This window comes from Pelodiscus sinensis, chromosome 2 (genome assembly GCF_052426305.1).
Source record: "Pelodiscus sinensis isolate ZL-2025 chromosome 2, ASM5242630v1, whole genome shotgun sequence".
Taxonomy (NCBI): domain Eukaryota; kingdom Metazoa; phylum Chordata; order Testudines; family Trionychidae; genus Pelodiscus; species Pelodiscus sinensis.
In genome coordinates, this window is record NC_143053.1 from 17355476 (window position 1) to 17369867 (window position 14392).

Genomic DNA, 14392 nt, shown 5'->3' on the forward strand with positions numbered 1-14392 from the left:
TTTAGAACCTGTTGCAGCCTGGCTGGCCCTTTAAACGAGTTAGGCTCAGCTTTGTCCCTCACTGATGGTAATCATTCATAAGCCCAGTTCTGAAGGGGTGAGGAAAAGACTATAAACAGGGTTCAGAACTCACTTAGGGAGGAGGGACCCAGGAGAGCCTAACAAGCAGAATTCCCTCTCTAGACAAGGCTTAGGGAAATCAGGCTAGAAGGGATCCATGGGTTTTGGGGGGGAGACCTTGAGAGAAGACTTGTAAGGGTCAGAGACAGGCCCACCAACAGGATGGAGGGGAAGGGGGACAACTGTTCTCAGACCCAGGGGCCCGGAGCTGTAGCTTCAGCTACTGCCACTGCCAGCGCTCTGAGCCATGCACTCCAGGTAGTACTAAAGGCTGGGGAAGGAGCACTGAGGGCCATTCTACCCTCAGCCCTTCCAGGAGCACAGACCTAGCCCTCACACACACACCTTGCCCAGGGGCCTGTGGAGGCTGTCAGCTCTGCTGGTCAGGGAGATGCCTGAGGTAAACTGACAGAGTCCCCGGTTAAAGGAGGCAGGGCAGGGAAGAGTGCTGATGGGCAAGAAGCTCAGAGTAGGAAATCTTCTGGGGCCAGCAGCAGGGGCAAAGCAGAAGGCTTTAGAGTGGCCCAAGGAGAGCAAATGAGTATTAGGGTGAAGATCGAGTTGTGCCTTTCATTACTGCAAAAGGTGTTCAAATGTCCATTTGGCCTAGCCACAGTATGCCTAGAGAAAGAGAGACACAGGAGAAGACTCAGGCTGGGAAAAGCCATTGCAGGGCCAAGGAAGCAATCACCAGAGAAAAGGATTTCTTGGAATGCCATTTCTGGGCCTGAAGGGGCACCTGAGAGGTGAGGGCACACAGTCTCTCTGATTGCAGCTCTCCTGTGGCAGAACACCACAGTTCATTCATTTTAAGACCAAGTCCTGGATTGCAGCCTGGCTGGTACCAACTGTGATTAAAGCCAAATCTTCACTTCCTAGAAGATCAGTGCTGTGGCAGTCAATCTTCTGGAGTTTGATTTAGCGGGTCTAGTAAAGCCCCGCTAAATCGAACGCTGAAGGCACCCCCATCGATGCTGGTACTCCTCAAATCGCAAAGAGTAAGGGAAGTCCACTCCCATCGGCCTCCCGCTGTGGAGACAGCGCCAAAGTTCAAATTAAGGTATGTCGACTCCAGCTACATAATTAACATAGCTGGAGTTGTGTATCTTAATTCAAACTCCTGCATAAGTATAGACATGGCCTAACTCGCCAGGTCCAGCGCCCGCCAGGCTTTCTCTTTGGGAACCTGTGACACCATGCATTTGCAATGATCCAGACAATGTCTTCAAAACAAAGTATGGTTTCTTTTGTCCATAGCAAAGAGGTCCTACATGCACTGGAAAGATGCTGGAAAGAGACCAAACTTAGCCTCTTAATCCATAACTTATGTAGCTCTTGCTTATTGCCCATTGCTGAGCTGGAAGAATCAGCCTACTCTGCTTGCAGCCTTGCCTCCTGTCTCAATCAGATTGTTCATTTTTTCTCTTACACATCCTTAGCTCACCCCAACCCCCTTCCTTTCTGTCACTCAAGACCTTTTGCTCTCAGGTTTGGCCTTTGGAAAGGTACAGGATTCTAATGTAGATGGAGTCAGCTGTTATCTTAACTCCTTTGAAACTGATCACCTGTTTTATCTGTGCCATTGTTTTACCTTTCCTGGGTTCTTTAATGCCCTCCTTTACAGCTTCTTTTGATCTAACTCTGTGCATTCAGGCAGGCACCAAGCCTAAAAGAAACAGGGAAACAGTCACACACACACAAGCCATAAAAGACAATCCAGACTTTTTCCTAGGTGTTTTCCCTCCCCCCCCCCCCCCCCCCCCTCAGCACATGATCACTTCTGGAGGAAACTTTGGCTGCCAGGGTCAGTTGGAGAACATGAGAGTGCATTTTATTAGTGCATTTCTGTGTAATCATTTCTCACTGTTACAGGCCCTGCAGCAAACGGCCTCTCCTGCTGCCTTACAGATTAAATAGTGCTTGTACAAAGCACTGCATAAGTGGGAAGTATTATTACGTGTGTTATGAAGGGTTTGCAATCAGCATAGTCAGTCACTTTGAAGGCTTCCCTCCATTTTGTACTGTCTTTCCCTACACACTTGCCTGAACTGTCTCAGCTAAATCCTCCAACCAAGTGGATCATGGCAGGGTGGGATCTCTCTCTAGAGCTAAGAACACTCCCCCTATATTATGACCAGTGGAGTAAAGACAGCCAGGTGGGAGGGGTCCAGCCCCCATTTATGCTGGCTAGGGCACCCCGATGCTAAGGTGATGGGTAATATTGATGGACAGATGAACTGTGCATATTGTAATCAGCAGCACATGTGAGCCACTTGCATCCCATTGTATCTGGCCCTGGAAAGCATGGTACTGGGGGCAAGACACATCTGCCACCTCCTCTCCCCTTCTCCCTCCCCCCTCCTTGCAAGCAGTGCTAAGCCAAAGCCACAGCACTTATCATTCTTTGCCTGGGACTAGATCTCCTCTGTGCATCAGTGCAGGTATGTGTACAGGGAGAAGGTAGAAGGACCCTTTCCCCTGCTTCTGTGCCCTGCTCAGGAGCCAGGAATCATTGCAATCAACTGAGGGAATGCAGGGACTCCTAGCTCTGTGCCCAGTCATGTTCCATGTTACCCATTTCTCCAGCATGAAGTGCTGGCCACAGCAGCAGAGGGGAGCAGGTGGCTCTATCTTCTTGAAGCTGGGAAGGACCAGCTCCACATCACCACCTTCACAGCATCGTGAAGAGATGCTCCTGGCATCTGTCACCTTGTGTGGAGGCTACAAACACATGTGTACATGAATGTCCATTGCTAGTGCTCATCACCTTCGAGGACAGAGAGAGCAGAAGGACATCCAACCCTCCAGTCTTCTGAAGAAGCGGGCTGTGCCCACAAAAGCTCATGATACCAGCTACATGTTTTGTTAGTCTTTAAAATGCTACCAGACCATTTGTTGTTTTTTAAGTTTAATCAGAAACAATATCTTCATACAAGCCACTGTTCTCCTAATGGCATGCTGGAAGAAGTGAGGAAATAGTTCCATGACCTGAGGTTCCTCTTTCTGGTTATAAAGGAATTTCCTGTAAGACTGGATTTTTTCAGGGCAATGAGTTATTCACCCTGTTCTTGTACATCTGTTGATTTGTATTGGGAAACTGCTGGGAGAAACAGAGAGAAAGAATAATCACAGGATATACACTCATCCAGTACCCGAAAGGAAGGAAACGCCTATTAATGTGAAGGTTTATTACTATCTAATGTTGAGTCTGTTACTGTAGTTGAATCTGGGACAGTCAGGAATCATTTTACAATTCTTGCTGCTTTTAATACATATAATATGTATGGCACCATCCATATATTGTGTATTTCTTAGGGGTAATGAATGCTATTTAGTGGCCTGAATGCTTCCATCTAAGCTGCTATTTTAAGTCCTTCGTATAGTTCTGAAACTTTCACTTATCTGGCTACAATTTTCCCTGCCTGATCTCTCTGTGAAGGTGAATTTGTTCAGAAGCTTGCAGCCAAAGATGGATCTGCTGATTTTGAGTCTGAGGGGAATGGGAAAAATACACTTTCCTTGTCATAAATATACCATGAAGGTTGAGTGATTAATTATTCAAAAGCCCGGAAATGCTAAAAATTAAGCTTGCCTGGACAACCTTAACTCTTCCCCTTTGTCTGTAAACACCATGATAATCTTGAATTGCAGCATCACGTGGTATACATCAAATAATACAGTTTTCAGAGACCTAGTGGGAAGCATCTTGTTTTTCCCCGTGGAGCCAAGCCTCATTCACCACACATTTGGCTCATGATTGACCTTCATGAACTCTGCAGAGGAAGCCTAAAAACATTCTGTTGGAAGAAAAACACCTAGGCATTTTCTACACTTTTAACATCACTGTTAATGTTGCCTGTTTAACCTAAGCATTTCCCCCTTTGTGTGAATATATATGATACAGTCTGTTATGGCATGATCACATACTATTTCTCATATCAGGAGCAATATTATCATACTATCTGTATCTGCACCCATCTATACACATCTAGCATGCGTGCAACATGTACTACTCTCGGTTTGAGAAAGAGTTTAGGGGTGTCACATGAAATGTCCTTTGTGAGCTGTACATATAGTATGCTATATGCTACTAAAGAACACTGCTCTGCACATATGCCCAGCTAAATCTGCCTCCTAGCTAACTCCTCCAGTGCCTGAATTGCACCTAAGAAAGGACATCTGCTGGTTAAAATGGGAAAGTTGGTGTTGACAAAATTATCAGAGGATGTACTGCACCTTCCAGAGCAGAGAGATTGTTATATGGAAACTCCAGGTTAAGAAAGAGATATTGGACTATTCTGGCAAAGGAATTAGTGTCAGGAGAAGAGGCTGATAAAAGCAATACATAACAGTATCTACAGCTAAACAGGTGTGACTCTATTATTTAAAAAATAGTAGGTAACCATGCAATTAAATACCATGAAAAAATGCCAATGCCTAATGGCTATTGGCCCTTAAATATGGCATCAATTGAATTTAGAGATCTGGAATGTGCAATGTTAACATTCTTTTAATGTTTGTTTTATTTATGATGTTTTTTTCCAGAGAGCTCTTAGGTGCCCAAGTCTGGTGTTTAGGAACCTAAGCACCTTTGTAGTTCTGAACCTAAGTCTCAGATTCAAGTGCCTAAGAGTAGGTCTACACTGCAAAGGAAAACCCACAGCACTGAGTCTCAAGCCATGTCTTCACTATAGGCTGGACGGACACACAGAGATCGATCCAACTGGGGTCAATGTACCCTGTCTAGAACAGATGTGATAAATCAGTCACCAAGTGCTCTCCCATTGACCCCAGTACTCCACCAAAACAAGGAGAGTAAATGGAGTTGATGGCAGCATCAGCTGTGGACTTACCATGGTGAAGATACTGCTGTAAGCAGTCCTAAGTACATCAATTTCACTGATGCTATTCATGTAGCCGAATTGTGTAACTTAGGTTAATGGCCTGCGGCAGTTCAGACAAGGCCTCAGAGTCTCAGTCAATTGGCTTGGGCTCACAGAGTTCAGAATTCACAGCTAAAAATGACAAGGTAGGTGTTCCCGCTCAGGCTAGAGCCAGCTCTGAAACCTGATGAAGGGGTAGGGTCCAGCCTAAGTGGGAACCTACACACTGCTAAGTAGCCCTGCTCAATCCCTACAAGCTTTTATTTATCCACAGTGAAACAGCTTCCCCAGAGAGGCTAAGGGAGCCCCACATTGGAGCATCCCATGGCTTAGTGGTAGAGCACTCCTGTTCACCTCCTCTCTCTGTCGCTGCACCTGAGGGGGGAACTGAAAGTGGGCCTCGCACATGCAATCTCAGTGCTCTAACCCCTGGGTTAAAAGCTATAAGGTGGGTGCTCCCACCAACTGCTCTGCTGCCAACCATTTTGCAAGGTGCAAGTCAAGCTTCTAACTCATTCCAGCAACCCTGGGGGCACCAGGTTTTGTGAGGCATAAAGACACCCCTCCCAGCCTATGCAGGCTTTGTTAGCGATAGCCTCAGGCCCGCTTCTGAGCATCACCATGGCTTTCCCAGCCCCTGTTTTACTGGACACTAACACTCACAGATTAGGTGCTCCCAAAGATACAGCAGACACCAGTTTATCCATTTCCCTTCAGATCGTTGCTCTGTTGAACACACGTGTTTAACACACATCACCTGGACATGAAGATAGTGAAAACAAGTATCTACACAAAGTATGTAGATTGGAGAAGTAGCAAACGAGAATATTGGAAATAAACAGTTACATGTAAAATAAAATCATCGCACGCCTACAGGTGCCTAGACTTAATTAACCAGATACTATCTTGTCTAGTCGTTGCAGCATTTTCCAGCCACGTTGGTTGTTCCTCAGTTCATAAGACAGACCACACTACCAGCTCATCTCTTCAGTGAAGGGTACCCTGTGTCCTCTTACATACTTCTGATATATCAGGCTAATCCTTTAATCTTAGTCATAAATAGGACACCCTCCTGCTGTGTGTCCCTTTCCGTAGATTTTGTGATTTCTTGTCAGTTTAGGAATCTCAGTTAGCTGGTGGCTCAATATGCAAATAGACTTATGTTATGAGGCACACATTACACAGATAATAGAGATATGTGTCAACTTTCCCCTGCCCGAACAGAGTCATGTTTATTGCTCTCTGGGGATCTGCATTAACTCACACCCCGTAACATGATTTTCAGTACAGTTACATAACTCTTTAAATATCTTCTGTGTAAATATCTCACATTGATTGTGATGACCAGTGTCATGCTGTCTATTGGTAAAATTGCATCGCCTGTGTCCTCTGTCCTTTGGCATCAAAAATGCCTTGGGTCACAACACCTTATGTTCCTAAGCCTTATGTCTCCTGTTCATGATCCTGCAGCCAGGCCTTGTACTTATCTCTGAGGCTATGTCTACATTTGCATCTGACTGATAACACTTTCATTGTTCATGGAAGCTTAACCCTCCAACTCCATGAATGACAAAGTTTGCCACGGCAAATGCACATGTGAACACTGCTTTGTTGGCAGGAGCGATAGATAGATAGATAGATAGATAGATAGATAGATAGATAGATAGATAGATAGATAGATAGATAGATAGATAGATAGATAGATAGATAGATAGATAGATAGATTTGGGGTCTTTTTATGTGTCTTTGCTTTCTGAGCCTTGAGGACACTCCCAGGTCAGGTCAGCCTTTTCTCTGCAAACACTTTTTATATGAAAGCTGATGGTGAACAGGGCTAAAGGCATCATTAGACACATGAGCAGAGGTGTGAGCAGGGAAGGGAGGTGACAGCCTCTGTGAGACTGTGATTGGACACTGCAGCCTGTCCTAGGGACCGCATTTTAAAAACTTGTTGAAAAATTGCAGATAGGGCAGCAAAGAGCCAAATGTATTGAGGGCTGGAGAAAAATGCCTCCTTGTGAGCTACTGAAAGGCACTCGATGTGCTTAGCTTCTACAAAAGAGGTTGAGAGGTGACTTCATAGAAGTATTTAAGTGCCTTGGAGAGATGTCGGGCAGTAAAGGGCTGTGCAGAGAAAGGCAGAATGAGACCAGTGGCTGGAAAGTGAAGCCAGACACATTCATATTAGAAATAAGGCACAAATATTTCACAGTGAGGATGCTTCACTGTTGGAACAAACTACCAAAGCAAGTGATGGATTCTCCATTTCTAGATGTTTTCTAATGAAGACTAGATGTGCTTGGATCAAAACTTAGCCACTGTGATATACAGGAGGGGTGGAGTAAGCAGGGGTCAGATTTGATGTTCTAATGGTCCCATCTGGCCCTAACTGAAAGTAGGAATAAGAGATCCTCCAGAATAGGGCTTTATTCCGGAGGATCGGGCCAGTCTAGACGCTTTTTTCTGGCTTTTCCCCAAGCCGGAAAAAAAGCGGCGGACATGTTTATTTAAATCCCGTGGGGGATATTTAAATCCCCCGCGGATTTCCCTATTCCCACTTTCAAAATTAGCATGCCCCTTCCAAAGAAGGGGCCAGTGTAGACGTAGCCACAAAGTGTCTGGCCAGGATCAGGACACCAGCTTGGGACAGGTGGGTGTGACGGTGACATCACAAAAGCCTGCTGCAGGACCTCAGCCTATTGGGGGAAAGTGGTAGGGAAGTGGTGACCTCACAGAGAGACCCTGACATCAGCCAGGCAGGACAGAGCACAAGGCAGGGGCAACATCAGAGACTTCCATGGCTCTGCAGCAGCAAGACTCCTTCTCAAGGTCTCTCTCTGGGGACCAAGAGAGAATTAAACTAATCTACATGAGCATGAGGAGGAACTTCATTGGAGTTTTCTCCATCCCTACTATTGATTTGTAGCCCCTGTTTAGAAGGTAAGAGCCTCAGAGTATTGGGACCTGTCTGATCCACCTGGTACCAGTTGAATTCTAAGCGTAGAAATCACTCAGTTAAGATGAGTTCATTTTCTACCAAAGACTCTGTCCTAGAAAGATGGGAAGGGGGCGGGGGAAGGACGTTGTTGTCACTGTAGCTTGGATGACAGCTGTCACCCTTACAAAGAGGTGGGGCAGGAATTGCTCTGAGACTGATCCTCTCCAGAGGTGACCTGGGCCACTCTTCAAATCCTCTGCTGAGACTCCTCTGGGCCCCTTAAATCTCTGCTGGAGTCCTGGGTGGCAAGCTCCAGGAGGTACTGAAGGGCTGGCAGAGGAAGGCTAGTCCCTAGCCCCTCCCCTTCCACCTAAGACTCCGCCCCTTCCAGGAACATGGAGCCGCTTCTCCCACACACACACCTTGCCTAAGGGCCTGGCAAGTCTTGCTCTCAGAGGCTATGTCTACACTACAAGGTTTTTGCCAAAAAACGTGTGTTTTTGCACAAAAACCAACAGAGAGTCCACACCTCAAGCACATTTTTGCACACAAAAAATACAGTAAATCGACAGGACAGAGGGCTTTTGCTGGTAGAGTTATTCCTCTCCCCATGAGAAATAGCTCCTTTTTTGCACTACAGCTCTTGTGCAAAAAGACAAGTGTGGACACTCTGCAGGGGTTTCTTGCACAAAAAGAGCCTATCAGAAAAAGCACAAGCGCTCTGATGGCCATTCAGTTAATGGTCATCAGAGCTTTCTTGCGCAAGAATATCCATGCAGTGTGGACACTCCCCTATGCAAAAGCACATCACTTTTGCGATGCACTTTTGAAGTGTGGACACGCTTTTGTGCAAGAAGTTTTTGCGGAAGATCCCTTCTGCAAAAAGCTTCTTGCACAAAAATCCTGCAGCCAGAAATATAAACAGCTGGGTGCTACAGCAACAAAAAGCCCATACCCAAATTTCCCCAAGGGTGAAGAATGGAGAAGAAGCTGCATGTGACACATGCTGAATCCCCCAAGCTGCCCCTGTCCACATGGTAAAAGAGATCTTTCCAACCACCTGTGATATTTTCTACCCTCCCTTTGAAATCAATGTGGCTGAGGCTAGCTCAGCTGCTCCTATGGCAGCTTGGTTTTAACAGATAATGTTAACACATCCATTGCACTGATGTCATATGGCAAGCTATATGGGCATTAAAAGATTCTCTAGCTGTGAAGTTGGTCTGTTAGTTCCCTGTCAGGAAGGAGAGGAAACATTTCCTTTTTTAATGCTGTCAGACTATCTTTAAAGACCATTTCTTGGCTGCAGAAGGGAGCGGGGAAGAGAGAGAAGTCCCTCTTTTATGTGCTATACATTGGGGAGGCCGGCTCTATGCGTAGGATGATCAAAGAAACCCTGTTCTGATGGAATAACCTAGGGGACTTAGGACCCTGAGGACAGAGAGATTGTGGCAGCAAGATTGCCTGCAAGCAATTAGCTTCTGCCAGAGTTGTGGGATTTTCTTCTCCCTTTGAAATCAGTGTGTCTGGGGTTGGCTCCACCGCATTTATAGTAACTAAGTTTAAAAAGAGAATAACAACAACAAGCCTAGTGCATTGACATCATCTGCCAGACTACATATGAAATAAAGCACATTCATTCTCTAGCTGTGAAATTATTTAGGTCCTTCTATACCAGGAAGGAGAAAAAGCATTTTTTTAAATGGTGTCAGAGTACCAGAGTGGCTGGGGCAGGAGCCGCTGCTGCCACAAGACACAGTGATTAAAACAAGATGATTTTTATCCAGAGCCAGCTCTGAAACAAATTGTTTAAAAGAGAAGTTTATTTAGAACTCAGGAGTACTTGGAGTTCTTTCCCATTTATTCCACACGTAGAGCCCAAGCCTGGAGCTTTTGGAATTCCAGAAGTGTTTCAAAGTGCCTAACCACTGTGTTGAACTATCCCACCCATAGGTCCCACACTTCTGGGGACTCTCTGGTGGCTTCCCCAATTCCCCTATGGATGGGAGGGGACCTGGAGGATTACAGGAGCCTGACATAGCAGCAGCAGGGGGTCGCCCCAGAGCAAAGTAGGCTGCAGGGCTGCTCCAGCTCCTGCTGCCCACATGGCCATGTTGCTCAGAAGAGGGGGCAATGGGGTAGAGCGGGGGTGAAATAGCAGCTAAAAGGGGCCTGCAGTGGGGAGTGCCCCGTGCTTCACCTGAGGCCCTGGCGGGGGAGGAGGGGTTGCCCCAGTCCCGTGTCCCCCTCAAGACAACCCTGTTGACCACAGACCAGATTATTCAATGAGAGGATATAAGATGCCTACTGCCCAGACTATCCCTCCTTTCCTTTCCACCTGATCCAAACCTAGCACAACTGATACAGAGAAGGAGGGAGGCTTTGTTTAGATCTGCAGAGTCAACACCAGAAGAAAACATGCCTCTTTCCTGCATGTATTTGCCTCTGCATATTCCCACTGTATGGAATTACAAAGCAGGAGCAATTCCCCAGGCACAGGATGGAGGAGTACATTTTTTTAACAAAGAGATGGAAGGATTCTCTTCAGTGATCATTGAGAAGTGAGCCCCGAGTCTGTCCCCACTGTTTAGAGACGAGATAGAGATATGAATTGAGCTCCAGGGGGAGGCCAGACAAGTCTCAGTTACCATGTAGTCACAGTGTCCAGGAAAGTTATCAAGGCAGCTGCAGTTCAAGGGGAATGAGCTCTAAAATCCTGCCCTAGTGATTCTCTCGACTGCTTATCATAGGCTTAATTTCAGCCAATGGATCTACTACAACTGACACTTGTTGAGGAACTGGCCCTCTGCTGTGTCTTGTTCCTTAGTTATTCTCCTGGGCTGTGTCTACATTGGCACCCTTTTCCGGAAAAGGGATGCGAATGAGACACTTCAGAATTGCAAATGTCCCAGGGATTTCAATTTTCAGCCATGAACATGGCTGCCGCTTTTTTCCGGCTTGGGGCTTTGCCGGAGAAAAGCACCAGTCTAGACAGTAGGAATAAGGGATCTTCCGGAAAAGGGTTTATTTTCCGCAAGATCCCGTCTAGACTGGATTTAACCCCGATTTAAATCCCCCGCGGATTTGCAATTCCGAAGTGTCTCATTAGCATCCCTTTTCCGGAAAAGGGTGCCAATGTAGACACAGCCCTGGAGTAAGATGCTGGCTTCTAGTCACCTCAGCTCCACATGCTTTCATGAGCTTTTATACTTCCAGGAACATCCTGCTTTGCAGTGGTATATTCTCATGACATCCACTCTGTGGTTTATGTGGCCTCATCTTTGCATGCAGGCCAACATTAATTCTCTTCGGCTAGATGACTTCAAGCCACAGATACAAGTGTAACCTGCGTGGCTCCCTTTTGTTTCACAAATATGATGTGCAAACATCCTTCATGCTGGATATTAGAGTTCCCCTTCTTTGCTGGAAGGCACATGCCATTTTCCACTGGCTTGCTATTGTCCCAATAGAGCAAAGGGTAATAGTAAACAACTTCAACTGCGCATCTCTCAAGCTTATCACATTTTAGTGGTACATGCCCAAATTAAGCTTAATTCTGTAGGTCCTCTATCAAATGCCACCCATTATGTATGTCAGAACCCATACTTTCCATTTGGAAACAAATTACACTACTGCACACCCACTCTTCAAATCGCTACATCCATTGTAGGTAGCCTGGTTTGTTTGCAAAGAAAATACAATGCATCTAGAAAGACTGATAATTGTATAGGTCTTATTATGTCATTAAAAACAATGGGCCAGAACCAGCTCTGTTTGCTGATGACTAACTCACATTGAAATAAAAATCCTTTTGGGGATCTGGGACATACTCTTTAAATAAAAAGCATTAAATCCAAGTTGTCTGTGCCTCAACTAGAACAACATGCATGAGAAATATTGGCTATACTAGATGCATTTAGTGTTTCTTTTTAAACTAAAAGGACCCATTTGAGAGCAGGGACAACGCAAGGAGAATTTGGAAAACTGAATGAAATGGTCAGCAAGTAGGAAGATAGAGTGAATGCTTTGGAGTGCAGGCACATGACATACACCTTTGAAGGAACATCCTCCATCATTCTCGTCCTCAACCACACCTTTTCATTGTGGGCAATAACAAAAGAAAATAACTCAATCTCATCTTATTCCAAATTAAGGCATAAGGGGGGGTTGTTCAGAAATCACATCTAACAGCAAGTGGTGGCTGTGATAAGCCCAATGCTGGGATTCAAATGTATTCTACAGTTTGACATTGGATTTAGAAATGTTATCAACCCCCTCCCTTTGCAATTCTTCCTGGCAACAGTGATGTCCAAAATAAACCAGGCAGGAGATGGCAAAGCTGAATTCCACAGGGTTGTGCAGTGCCCGGTGTGTCCTTGACAACTGCTTTTAAGAAGCATCAGCTTCCTTGCCTGGCTAATGCAGTGCATGATTCTCAGAGGCTCACTGTGGATGAAAATTTGAGGCCTAATTGTCTTGGTACTCACACTGGTGTAAATCAGGAATAAGCCCCAGTGAAGCTATTAGAGTTATACTGGTGTAAGATCAGTATGTGTAAGAGGAGAATCAGGCAAATGGTGACCTCTCCTGTCTACTCCCCAGGTTTCACTGAGAAATGAACCTCTGTTAAAATTCTGCAAATGAACAACCCTTTCATTGCCACCGCCAATGAGGAAAGTTTAGATCCAGATCCAGGACCACTGATGCAGAGGTAGGGAAGGGGGCAACTGCCCTAGGTCCCAGTGATTGAAAAAGGGTCCAGGGCTCCCAGCCACCAGCCAGAGCCCTAGGTCCTTTCAGTTGCCACTGGAGCACTGCGGGGTGCGTTCCAGGCAGCTCAGATGGCTGCTGAGGGAACCATGGCACAGTGTGCTCCTTGAGGCACTGAGGGATGGCTGCTCCAGCTCCTCCCTTTCCACCCAAGGTCCCGCCCCTTCCAGGAGTGCAGAGCTGCCCCTCCCCCACCTTGCTCCAGGGCCTGGCAAATCTGTTGCCTCCTCTGTCCAGATCCAAACTTTCGATTTCGGTCCAATCTCTAATTCCCCTCTCAGAACAAAATCCAAGTTGTGCCTGAGGGCATAATTCTAAGTACGCTGTTTTGGACGTTAGTGTTGAAAGTACCCTAAGTAGTCTGCATTTCCCATGGCCATTAGGGTATTCTGGAGAATCCACCCCTTCTCAGAGACCTGGGTATCATAACATAAACCAGGGGTTCCCAACCTTTTCCGGTCCCCGTGCCCCCTTGGCTTTTAATAAACCTTCCCGTACCCCCTATTCAATATGAAAGGAAATAAATTCTAGACTCTAGAATCCACAACTTTTTTCACTAACACTACTACTTTGAGAATATTTCAATTAGGACAATCTAGTTATTTACCAAATATTCTCCATACCCCCTTTACAAGCTTCTCGTACCCCCTGAGGGGTTGTGTACCCCAAGGTGGGACCCCCTGGTCTAAACTTTATTAAAGAAACTACATTTCCAGCAGATGGGGAAGAAAGCTTTTCAAGCGTGAATCAATCCAGACCTATCAGAATACTTGCCTTCATAGCTTGGTTCTGAAACTTAATGATGCCATTGTAAACATCAACATTATTAACTGTATCTATCATGGGCCAATGGAAATATCTTGATAATGTGTCACTCCCACAAACCCAGAGTACTTCTTGCACCTTACCAGCTACCAAAAACCTCAATTAATTCTTAACACGGCTACCAGCTTCTCTCATTGCAGCTTCTCAATGCAGTTATGTGGTTTCAGTACAAAATTCTGCAGTGAATTGAAATGAAAAGTGAAACATTTTGGGGGCATCCTAAAATAACCGTAATTTAAACAAGACAAGAAATACTGTACTGATTACATTCTTTTTCATATTTAATTCAACAAAAACCACCCTAGTTTTAAAGGCTATGAAGTGACTGCACATTCTCCCATCTGCTGCAGAGTATCACCAGAATCCAGGTGCCTTGCCATAGAATGTAGGTCAAGCTCATTATGGTGTATACAGGACCTTGATTATTATTTACTTGTTACAGCAGTCTCATAGGTGTGCCTGGCACATTCTAGGCATAATGAGACAACCTGCCTTCTCTGAAGAGCTAACTTAGACTCAATAGAAAAGAGTAGAGAATGAAGGAAGGTTTCTATAGTAAATAATCGTGTGATTTGTCTTTTGTACAGCCTTGTAGGGGTGTGGAGGTTATGTCTGTGCTTATTTGTTTTAAATCTTATTTGTTTTAATATATTTTTACTGAGACTATTTTGTCTTTCACCAAACTTTATAATTCATCTCAAAACACATAATCAAAGAATCCCTTGAGTAGAGGAAAGGTAGATCTGCATCCGCTCTGCATCCACCAGGCTCTACTCATCATCCAATCTGTAATCCATGATCCGGATTTTACTTGTATCTGCACAGCACACCAGGAGTATGTCTAGACTACATGCTT

General features: G+C 45.4%; 1 protein-coding gene across 1 annotated transcript in view; it reads left to right on the plus strand.

Moving 5' to 3' along the window:
* The first annotated feature begins 7843 nt into the window (after positions 1–7843).
* The window catches only part of ASAP1 (ArfGAP with SH3 domain, ankyrin repeat and PH domain 1), a 315920-nt gene continuing 309371 nt past the window's right edge, over positions 7844–14392 (plus strand). Inside the window, exons 1-2 of the mRNA XM_075920136.2 lie at positions 7844–7943; positions 12544–12652. The gene's annotated coding sequence lies outside the window, so the exon portion shown is untranslated. The remainder of the gene's footprint in view (positions 7944–12543; positions 12653–14392) is intronic.